We start from the raw sequence: 10,971 nt of genomic DNA, 5'->3' as shown, positions 1-10,971 counted from the left end.
TACAGAAACTTGCATGGGTATAACAAGGGGCAGGGGAGCCCCAGTGGCGACCACTGGGGACAGAGGGGAAGGAATGCAATCGGGAAAGCTACTCAGGATTACTCATTGTTATTGGTGATCATTTTGCTTTTTAAACACGGAGGTGGAAGCCATGAGTTCATTGTATTCACTGTCCTTTTTCTACGTGTCAGAAATATTTCATAATACAAATAAAATTTAACCCACCGATGCCACTGCCAGGATTTTACGCTAAAGAAATAACTGGACAAGTATTAAAATATTTAAAGATGTTTGTCTCAGCATTTGTTGAAAAAGCCAAAAAATAGGAAAAGCTGTAATGTCCAACTGTAGGAATGTGGTTGGACCCATTACAGCATATTCACAAGATGGAAGGACAATGGTACCTAACAGTTACTGAGCTCTTAGCACAGGCCAGTCACTTTGCAAATAGCCTTGTGAGGGAGGGGCTGTTATTGTTCCCATGTTATAGGTGAGCAGAGTGACGCTTTCAGAGGAGATGTAACTGGCCACCAGATTGCAAAGTTTGTCCTCTCAACCCCTGCTGCTACACTGCCTGGACAGGGTCCAGCTGATTCTCGACCCACAGATGACACTAGAGGCACCTCGGTAAAGAAATAAATCACTGACATGTGCTACAACACAGATGAACCTTCAAAACATCATACTGGGTAAAAGAAGCCAGACACAAAAAGTCACATTTGGAGTGATTCCACCTCTATGAAATATCCAGAATAGGTAAATCCAGAGAGACAAAAAGCAGATCCAGGGAATTCCCTGGCGGTCCAGCGGTTGGGGCTCCGTGCTTCCACTGCAGGGGGCATGGGTTCCAACCCTGGTCAGGGAACTAAGATGCTGCATGCCTTGGGTGAAGAAGTTCTGGAACTGGAGAGTGGTGATGGTTGCAAAACATCGTACACATGCATGATGCCGTTGAATTGTACACTTTACGAGGGCTAAAATGGGGCTTCCCTGGTGGCCCCGTGGTGAAGACTCCGCCTGCCACTGCAGGGGAAGCAGGTTCGGTCCCTGGTGGGGAGGTCCCGCATGCCCCAAGGTGTGGCCAAAAATAAATAAATAAATGAATAAATAACATGGTTAAAATGGCAAATATGACATTATTGTCGTGGTCCCAGCACGGGTTGGAAAAGAATTTCCAGACGTAAGGCAGAATGTAAAGAAGACAGGATTTATTAAAGAGCAGGGACGCTGCCGGAACAGCAGGCCGACTTGCAGGTAGCCAGGGAGAGTCCACAGTGAGCATGGGTTGCTTGCCTGTATTTATAGCCAGGGAACAAAGGGACTTGCAAGTTACCTGCTGACTGGGTAGGGTCTGCATGTTTCCAGGGGGATGAATACCTTTTATTTTTATATGGGACAGGAAAGGAGCAAGGCATGTGCTTGGGAAGGCTCAGAGATATTGCAAGGGTTGCTGTGTGACAGACTGATAAGGGTAACTCTTTGTTCCAGTGATGTTGGCCCTTTGAGTTTATCTTTTTCTTTGTCCTTGCAGAATTTGTATGCCACCCCCACCCTCCCAAAGAAAAAAGAAAGAAACCCCACCGAAGGACAAAAAGAAAGAAAATAATAATCACCTCGAGAATGTTTGAAAATATATATAGATTCAAAGGTTCTATTGCAGGAAGGGGGACCCCTTCCAGTCCCGAGAGGGGGCCCTTGTCTGACATTCGGAGATGAATCGTCCGAGGAGACACACGTGCTGACAAAGCAAGAGACTTTATTGGGAAGGGGCGCCAGGCTTCGAGCAGGAGGGTGAGGGAACCCAGGAGGACTGCTCTGCCACGTGGCTCCCAATCTCGGGTTTTACGGTGATGGGGTAGTTTCCGGGTTGTCTCTGGGCAATTGCTCTGACTCAAGGTTTTTCCTGCTGGCAAGTGCATCACTCAGCCAAGATGGACTCCAGTGGGGAGGATTCTGGGGGGTTGGTAGGACATGTGGACTGGTGTCTCCTTTCTCCTCTTGACCTTTCCTGTATTCTTCTGGTTGGTGGTGGCTTGTGAGTTCCATGTTCCTCCCCAGGATCTCCTGTGGTAAAATAACTCATGCAAGTTGTGACTGTCTTTGCCTGGCAAGGGCAGGCGGTTTCAGTCAGTGTTCCCCCTAACAGTTCCGCCTCTAGAGAGCCTGGTGGAGTATTTAATAAGTCATAATTTCAGGATGTTGCTTCCCAAAGTGTAGCCTGGACCAGCAGCATCAAGCAGGATCTCTGACCCACCCCCCCACCTCCTAAATCAGAATCACCCAGACCTGTGGTTGGGATGTTCCAGAAGGTTTGAGAATCACACCCTGGAAGACACCTTGTTGCAGACATTCACTTGCTGGAGGGATACCGTGGGCTTGGTAACTCTCAAGGTGGCACGTGACTTATTAAGTGGGAAAGCCTGCTCTAAGACAGCAAATTCAGGATGATCATATTCTGAGGGGAAAGGAATATCTATTTCTATGTATGTATAAATCAAATGATTGGGAGGAGGATGTGGAGAAAAGGGAAACCCCAGACACTGTTGGCAGGAATGTAAATTGGTGCAGCCGTTGTGAAAAGCAATGTGGAATTTCCTCAAAAAATTAGAAATAGAATTATCATGTGATCCAGCAATCCCACTTCTGGATATATATCCAAATGAAATCTCCATCACAATGAGACATCTGTACTCCCAAGTTTATTGCAGCGTAATTGACAATAACGAAGACATGGAAACAACCTAACTGTCCGTGGACATGTGAATGGATATAGAAAATGTGTATGTATACAATGCAATATCTTTCAGCTATGAGGAGGGAGGAAAACCTGTCGTTTGCAACAACATGGATGAACCAGGAGCACATTTTGCTAAGTGAGAAAAGACAGGCACAGAAAGACAAATACTGCATGACCTCATTTATGTGTAGAATCCAAAACCGAGTCAAACTCACAGAAACAAAGAGTGGAAGGGTGGTTACAGGGAGAAGGAGAAGAGCGGGTTGGTTAAAGGGTACAAACTTCCAATTATAAAATGAATAAGTTCTGGGGGTCTAATGTACAGCGTGGTGACTACAGTTAATTATAAAACATTGTACCTTTGAAATTTGCTAAGAGAGTAGGTCACAAGTGTTCTCACCACACACACAAAGAGGGTAACTATGTGAGGTGGTAGATGTGTTAATTACAGTGATCACTTCACAGTGTGTACATACATCAGAGCATCGTGTTGTACACCTTGAATATACATAATTTTTGTGTGTCAGTTGTACCTAAATAAAGCTGGGGGAAAAAAGTGGTTGGTGGGGAGTTGTCTCTCTGTTTTCATGTATCACTTGTGTAATAATGAAATGTATGTAATAATAGAATAAAATACAAGTACTACGCACTGTGAGTTAATTTATATACATATTCCTATGTCTATATATAGATATACAACCTGTGCATATGCACACATGCATGTACATATCTATCTATGTATCTGTGTCTATCTATATCATTGTCAACATCACGCTCCAAATTCTACAATGGACTCATATCCTGGTAGCCAGCTCCCAATATGATCTTCATTCTGCACCCACCCCCTCCCTGGGATTCATGCCCTTGTGTAGCTTCTTCCCCATTGAACAGGGCTGAGCTGTGTAACCAACAGGCTATTGCAGAAATGATGGCATGTCCATGGCTAGGTTATTAAAGACACCATCCTCTCTGGGATCACTCACTCCTCTAGGGGAACTCAGCGCCACGTCAAGAGATCATTGCTGCCACCTTTTGGAGAAATCCACGAGGCAAGGGCAAGGAACTTGAGGCCTCGTGCCAACAGCCAGAGAGGAACCAAATCTGGCAGTCATGTAAGTGACAACCCCAGCCTTCAGAGGATAATGTCCCATCCATAGCTTGACAGCCACCTCAAGAAAAGCCCCAAGCCAGAACCACCCAGCTAAGCCACTCCTGAATTCCTGAGCCACAGAAGCCATGTGAGATGACAAATGTGTATTGCAATGAATACACACCTAGATTAAAATCTGACGTCCTTACAATGGCCTCCATTCTTCCTTTGATTTTGTCACTAACTATTCTTCCCATTGCTTGCTCTGTGATAGTCCCATCAGCTTCCTTGTTGGAAGCTGAAAATCCCAAATATCTCCAGGTCTTTCCCTGCTGTTCTCTTTGCCAGGAGAGCCCTGCCCACTGACATCCACAGGGTTCACTCTCTCACCTGCTCCAGGTCTTTGCTGCAATGTCACTTCCGCAGGGAGACCTTTCTCGACAGCCCTGGCTGGAGTCGCCCACCCACCCCAGCCATCCCCTTACTCTGCTCTGTTGTTTTATGCCACCAGGTTTGTGGGAATTTGTTACAGCAGCCATAGGAAGCTAATACAGATGGTTGATTAAGGGGATTGGATCAATAGGAAAGTGGATGATTGGACTGATGGATGGATTGTAGGATAAATAGGAAGAGAGAATTGATTGAACAGATTAAAGAATGAAAGAACATATGGGGGGATGAATGGACAGTTGAATGGATGGATGGAGATTTGGAGAGCTAGAAGCGTATCTGAACAAATGATGGTTGGATAGATAGGCAAGTAGGTGGGTGAGTAGGTAAATAACTAGTTGGATAAATGCATAAAGGCAAGAACATGTGCACAGATGAATGGATGGGTTGGGTGGAAGTTGGGTTGGATGGATATGCGAATGGGGATTTACATGACACAATGGAAAGAATCAGATTTTATTTTCTTTTATTGAAGTACAGTTGATTTACAATGTTGTGTTAGTTTCAGGTGTACAACAGTGATTCAATTTATATATATATATTATATATATATTCTTTTACCAAGAATATATATATATATATAATTTTTTCAGATTATTTTCCCTTATAGGTTATATTGTATAATTGCCTGTACTACACAGTAGGTCCTTGTTGGTTATCGATTTTATATATAGTAGTGTGTATTATATGTTAATCCCAAACTCCTAATTTATCCCTCCCCCCCTTTCCCCATTGGTAACCAAAAGTTTATTTTCTATTTCTGTGGGCCCATTTCTGTTGTATAAGGAAGTTCATTTGTATCATTTTTTTCGATTCTGCATATAAGCAATAACATATGATATCTCTGTCTTTCTCTCTCTGGCTTACTTAGTATCATAATCTCTAAGTCCGTCCGTCCGTCTGTGTTGCTGCAAATGGCTTTATTTCATTCTTTTTATGGCCGAGTAATATTCTATTGTGCGTATGTACCACATCTTCATGCATTCATCTGTTGATGGACACGTTGGTGCTTCCATGTCTTGGCTATTGTAAATAGTGCTGCTATGAACATTGGGATGCATATGTCTTTTTGAATTATGGTTTTCTCCAGATATACTCCCAGGAGGGGATTTCAGGATAATACAGTAGCTCTATTCTTAGTTTTTTAATGAACCTCCATACTGTTCTCCACAGCGGCTGCACCAGTTTACTTTCCCACCAACTCTGTAGGAGGAAGAACCAGATTTTAGAACAAGACAGACCTTGGTTCTGACCCCAGCTCCCCACAGTAACATTGGGCTAGTATGGTAGCCAAGGTGGATCGCTCTTCAAGAAATAACTTGCTCAGCTGTGAGGGATGTCTTTGACTGACAGTCCCCAGCTGCAGTACCTGCAATCACCATTTTTTTTTTTTTTTTTTTTTTTTGATTCGAGGTTCTTTTCGGGCAGCCCCCAACCAATAACTTAGTACAGGGATGGGGGCCATGCCAGGGCCTGGCCAAGTCCTGGACTCACTATTGAAACTCATGAAGGAGGCACCACGATGATCCTTGCTTTTACAGATGAGAAAACAGAGATCCGGGCTTCCCCGGTGGCACAGTGGTTAAGAATCCACCTGCCAATGCGGGGGATACGGGTTCGAGCCTTGGTCCGGGAAGATCCCACATGCCGAGGAGCCACAATTACTGAGCCTGCACTCTAGAGCCCCTGAGCCACCACTACTGAGCCCACACTCCACAACTACGGAAGCCCGTGTGCCTAGAGCCCATGCTCTAGAAGAGAAGCCACCATGGTGAGAAGACGGTGCACCATGACAGAGTAGCCCCGATTGTTACAACTAGAGAAAGCCTGCGTGCAGCAAGAAAGACCCAACATAGCCAAAAATAAAATAAAATCAATAAATAAATTTATTTAAAAAAAAAAGAAAGAAAGAAAACAGAGATCCCTAGAATCCTACATCCCCTACCCCTGGGAAGTTCCCTTTTCGGGGGAAAACAATTTCTACCACCAGGCAGAAGCAATTTCCTAAAATTGAAATTGCAATATCATCTCACCAAGAGGAAGACCATGACCTCTTCCCCTTGGCTGAGCCAGGCTAGCAGCCCCAGCGTCTGGAAGGATCCAGAAGATTCCAGGCCCCCAGCCTGCAAGTGGGAGGAGGCTGATTCCCAAATTGTAAATAGCCCACCAGGCTGGAGCCCTCCTCCCCTCGGTCCTCTCAGGGATGTCCTGAGGATGTCATACAGCCACCACAGGGACACCAGTAAGCCTAGCCTTTGTGCCCATGCAGGGAGGTGGGTACCAAGGCCCAGAGCAGGGAAGGGGGGAGTCTTGTCTAGGGTCACCTGGGGGTTGGCATCGTTATTTCCTTTTGAAGGAGGAGCAGGAATCAGACAGGCACAAGCACAGCTGGGGCAAGGTAGGAGAAACGCTGTTCCTGGCAGGATGAGCAGCAGGTAGCACCCAGCCCTCCTTCCCCTGGGCTCCTTCAGGGCCCAGTGTGACGTCCACTAGGACACACAACCCCCCTGCACACAGGGCCCCTCTCGAGGACAGGGGCTGGGTCGGATCTGGCCTGGGAACCCAGAGACCTCAGGGAAATGTTTACTGAAAGAAGGAAGGAAGGATTCAAGAGGAAGATGCTGAGCCATCACTGAAACAGTGGCCCCTAAAAATGAGAGGAGGGCACTGCCGGGAGTGGGGGTGGGGGTGGCATTTGGGGCAGGGGTCGGGGTGGGGGGTGGGCTGGGAGAGGGGAGAGAAATTGCTGGAGCTTCACTCTACCAGGGCAGTTGTCGTCTGCTTGTTCACGGCTGTATCTCCAGCATCTAGAGCAGTGCCTGGCACACCGCTGGTCCTCAGTCAGTATCTGCTAAATGGCAAATGGAACAAAACAAAATTCCCAGGAGCTCTGACTCCACCTTCTGCTACTTGCAGCTAAACTACCTAGCATCCTGCATGGAGCTACAGCCACGTACCACACACACCCATCAAAGGAGGGCCACGCTTTCTGTTTTCACTTGATTCTCAGCACGAACCCCCAGCTAAAAGCAACACGAACAGCAGCGACCTCTTGGAAACACACACACATCAGGGAATTCCCTGGCCGTCCAGTGGTTAGGACTCTGCGCTCTCATTGCGCGGGTGGCCCAGGTTCAATCCCTGGTCAGGGGACTAAGATCCCACAAGCCGTGCAGCATGGCCAAAAAGAAGAAGAAAAAAAGAAACACATGCATGTCAGACGTGCTCTGAGTGTTTTAGGCAGGTTGGCTCCACAATTCTACACTATGGCCCTCTGCTGTGGTTACATTTTTTTTTTTTAATATTTATTTATTTTTGGCTGCGTCAGGTCTTAGTTGCGGCATGCAGACTCAGTAGTTGCGGCTCTCTAGTTGCGGTGCTGCGGCTCGTGGGCTCAGTTGCTCTGCCACAAGTGGGATCTTAGTTCCTGGACCAGGGATCGAAACAGCATCCTCTGCATTGAAGACGGATGCTTAATCCATGGACCACCAGGGAAGTCTCACCTGCTGTAGTTACTCTTATCTCCATTTCACAGATGAGAAAATAAAGGTTCAGGGAGGTAAAACATTTGCTGCAGGTTACACTCAGCACGAGGCAGAGGTGGTGACCCAAACCCAGACAGTCAGACTCCCGCGGGGTACGATGTGCCCCATTTTACAGATTGAGGAAACTGAGACACCCCCACCGCTGCCCAAGGGCACTGTGGGAGCAGAATAACGCCTCCCCCCATCCCAAAGACGTCTACATCTTCACCTCCAGGACATGTGTCAGCCGGCGGTACCTTACGTGCCAAAAGGCACTTTGCAGATGAGATTGAATTAAGGGTCTTAAGATGGAGAGCTGCTCCTGGATTATCTGGGTGAGCCCAAGATAATCACAGAGTCCTCACAAGTGAAAGAGGGGTCACTGTCAGAGTCAGAGAAGGGGTGTGACGATAGAAGCACACCCCACCATGCAGAGGGAGGCAGGGGCCACGAGCCCAGGGATGCAGGCACCTCTAGAAGCTGGAAAAGACTCGGAAATGATTTCTCCCCTGGAGCCTCCAGAAGGACTGCAGCCCTGCTTACACCTTGACTTCAGCCCATAAGACCCATTTCAGACTTCTGCCCTCCAGAACCAGAAGCTAATAAATTTGTGTGGTCTTCAGCCACTAAGTTTGTGGTACTTTGTTACAGCAGCTGTAGTAGGACACTCTATGGGCACCCAGCTCTTAAGTGGCAGAGGTGGGTTTCGATCTCATCTTTCCGAGTTGAAAGCTCTGGATCTTCTGGGGTATCACTTAGATGTGTGATGTTTGGAATTATTCCAGGTGCTTTTTCCTTAGGGTTACTGAGCTCTGTGTGTGTGTGTGTGTGTGTGTGTGTGTGTGTGTGTGTGTGTGTGTGTGTGTGTGTGTGTGTGTGTTTGGCATGTAGAAGTGAGTCCAGAAACCAGGAATTCTACTTTCATGAGGATTAGAGAATCTGGTCCATAACTATGGCAGTGACCCCTCAGGGCTGTCATGAGAATTAGTGAGTTAATCCATGTGGAGCGCATAGAGTAGGGCCTGACACCAAGGATGGGTTAACAGTTAATGGGACTTCCCTGGCAGTCCAGTGGTTAGGACTCTGCGCTTCCACTGCAGGGGCCTTGGGTTCAATCCCTGGCTGGGAAAGCAACATCCCGCATGCCACATGGCACAGCCAAAAAATAAAATAAAATTAAATTAAAAAAAAAAGCAAGAAATATGGGTTAACAGTTATTATCATTACATCTCTTTAGTGTCTACACACCACCAGTGTCAGCTCCTTTTGGTCTTCCCTGCTCAAGAACCTTCCATGGCTCCCCAGTACCCTCAGGATAACATCCAAGCCCTTTATGGCAATTGAGAGCTTCGGGTCCTGGCTTATTTCTCCTAGTGGACCTCACATTCCTTAACCCAGCAGACTGCCCACTAAGCAATGTCGCTCTCCACCTGGCTCTACAGGACTGAGTCATTAGTCACCAGAGTCACTCACCTTCAACACACCCTGAAGGGTGTTCAAGGCAGGGATCAGGAATAAGGCTCTCTGTGCTCTGGGAAAACTGGCAGAACAGGCTTGCAGAGAGATATTTTCAGGAGAAAATTTTATGAACCCAATTTCTTGCATCTTCTCCTACGTAGATCAGCACTCAAGTCATTAACAAAGGTATCTGTTCCTCTGGACTAGCAACAACCTTCCACGGAGATGTGTGCTGGGTTGCATGCACCCCTTCTCCAAAATCGTGTAGATGCTGATATCGGAGAAGTTCCTCAGAGCTCTCTGAGAGGCTGTCTCTCGGACTACAGTCCTCTGTAAGTCCCAAATAAAACTGAAACTCAAGGCTCTCATGTAGTGTGTTTTTATTTCAGTAGACAGTTTTGGTGACAACAGAAGGACCCAGAGCAGATTTCTCTCCTTCACCTGAACTCCATGAGGATCTGGAACCTTGGTGCCAGTAGGGCCCCTTGTGCCCTGGGTGAGTCCAGACGAATTTGAGTGACCCTCTCCTCATTCTTGGATCTTCTGATTAATGTTTGGTGACCCTGAATTTTACTTGGTGGTGATAGCAGGTACCTGGCTCCCCAGTTGAAAGATCCTGGGGGAGCCTGGTGGAAAGACACTGGGATTTGCTCAGTCAAAAGACACTGGGTGGGCTGGGAATTCCCTGGCAGTCCAGTGGTTAGGACTCTGAGCTTTCACTGCCGGGGCCCAGGTTTGATCCCTGCTTGGGAAATTAAGATCCCACAAGCCATGTGGTGCCGAAAAAAAAAAGAAAAAAGAAAAAAAAAGAAATAGAAATGCAAAGTTTGGGTGAAAAAAGAGAATCTTTAGAAAGAAATCCTATGTGTGGTCAGGATTGACTCAGATTAGAATAAATTTAATTGAGTAGATGAATTTCAGTATTAAAGGTAGAGTAGTGCAAACCCTGAAATCAGTTTTCTCTCTTTTAGGACAAAGTTTGATCTGATTTTGAGAACAGACTGTAAAGTTTCTTTGCCTTTTAAGTAATCTATTATAACATTTCTGTATTTGCCTTTGAAATCTTTTATGGTCACTTGGTTAAGTGAGTAAGTGTTATTTCACAGTGACCTATGATCCTATTTGATCGTGTTGTAAAATTTTTTGATATTTTTGGCAAACTTTCCAAAGATCAAATTATAATTGACGTTCATTTGACCTCCAGCTTTGAGGTTTTCCAAAATGCCCCTGGACTATCTCAAGAGAATTATTTTCTCTTCTTATCAAAGAGAGAAATATTAAAATAATTAGGATTATCTGGTATGTTCAATTATATGGGAAGCATTGTCAAATGAGTAGTGATAAAACTTTCTAGGTTAGACTGCATGGGTAAATGTTATTAATGTAGATATTCTAGAAATTATATGGAATTCCTAAAAACCTGGTATGTCTTGATAAAATGTTATCAATCATAATTCTATTTTTTAAATAAACTTATTTATTTATTTTTATTTATTGGCTGCACTGGTTTTGTTTTTTGTTGTTTTTTTTTTGGTGCACCAGCTTGGTTGCTCCTCAGCATGTGGGATCTTCCTGCAGCAGGGATCAAACCCGTGTCCCCTGCATTGACAGGTGGATTCTTAACCACTGGCCACCAGGGAAGTCCCTATCAGTCATAATTCTAGTTATTGTCTTAAAATGTTGTATGTCACAGCAGTAACCAGGCTTCTTTG

This window comes from Hippopotamus amphibius, chromosome 16 (assembly GCF_030028045.1).
Source record: "Hippopotamus amphibius kiboko isolate mHipAmp2 chromosome 16, mHipAmp2.hap2, whole genome shotgun sequence".
In the NCBI taxonomy this organism is placed as follows: Eukaryota; Metazoa; Chordata; class Mammalia; order Artiodactyla; family Hippopotamidae; genus Hippopotamus; species Hippopotamus amphibius.
Note: the sequence above shows the minus strand (reverse complement) of the source record.